The sequence below is a fragment of the Acromyrmex echinatior genome, chromosome 15, assembly GCF_024713525.1.
Source record: "Acromyrmex echinatior isolate Ae372 chromosome 15, ASM2471352v2, whole genome shotgun sequence".
Classification (NCBI taxonomy): domain Eukaryota; kingdom Metazoa; phylum Arthropoda; class Insecta; order Hymenoptera; family Formicidae; genus Acromyrmex; species Acromyrmex echinatior.
The window spans coordinates 3,637,106-3,638,498 of record NC_141866.1 but is presented as its reverse complement, the minus strand read 5'-3'; positions in this window follow the sequence as shown (position 1 = coordinate 3,638,498).

The following is a 1,393-nucleotide window of genomic DNA, read 5'->3' as shown; positions in this document are numbered from 1 at the left end:
CGTCGCCCTGACGACTTCAATTGCCCCGAACTAAACGCAAGTTACTGCGCAAGCATGGCTGATGCATTAAAAATTGTGCTCTATTCACGTTTTTTTTTTTCAATAACTCGAAAAATACTTTGTTGTGCCACTTAAATTAAAAATAGGTATACGTTTAATATTTATCGAAAAAACAAAAAAGAAATTTTAGTTCAGTCAGGTGCAATAATAAAAAAATAAACCTTATAACTCCTATATAAAATCAATTCGATGCGATGTTATATATGTGATTTTTATTATGATCTGGCATAACTGAACACAATTTCTAATAAATACCAACAGTAACATCATAGCTATTAATTGTAGTTTCCCACTTAATAATATAATTGTTATATAATACGTGTGTTATATTAATACAATTATATTATTACAATTATATAATTATTGAGTGGAAAATGATAACTAACGTAGTTATGTTTTTGTTATAAATGATGTTTGCTAGGAAATCATCATAACATTAAAATGACTCCAAAAGCCGATATACATTTGCTAGTACTGAATATATAACGTGAACTACAGATTTTCAATATTGGCAGCGTATATCGGAACATGGCCAAAATAATTACTAAACATCACTTTTCAGTCAATAACGATTCATTTTATTAACATCATTTTGATGTTATTGTAACTTGTTTTTGCTTGGGGGAAACAGATCACTGAAATTGTTGCTTCAAACGATGTCAAACAATATTTATTGCTTTGCAGTTGTATAAAACAAGCACGAATGTAGATATAGTACATATAGAGAAACAAATCATATGCAGTTTAATATGCAGTTATATTTTCGTTTTTTGTTTGTTTGTTTATAGTCTGCGTTCTGAATGCACTTTTATCGATAAATGCGCGCTTTTATTTTTGAAATTCTATAGTATATATAACGTGAACTGTATATATGTTAAGTATACGCTAATATTGTTATAAACGCGTTATGTATACGGGTCATATCATTAATTTAACTCTTTAATTGCGTCGTACTTCAATTTCACATTGCTCATCTCAGAATTAGAAATAATCGAATATATACAATTTTTTCATATCGACAATTGAATGTATATTTTGGCAAATAAAAAACTATTCTTTTCAAACGCATATTAAAGTAATTATCCCTATTACTGTCTATTCCTATATTAGTATGACTTTGTATTTTAATAAGCCAACTAGTACAAATAAATAAGAAAAATTATTTTTTTTATTAAATTAATGTACACGATACTAAAAGATAATGTTCTATTTTTTAACTACTAAAGCATAGTAAACATTTTTCAAAAGATATGAAAAATTTATGTAAATTCAGTAATATCGCGAGATTTTAAGCTTGTCTCTATCAGTATGCTCTGTGTTGCAGTTAAGAATT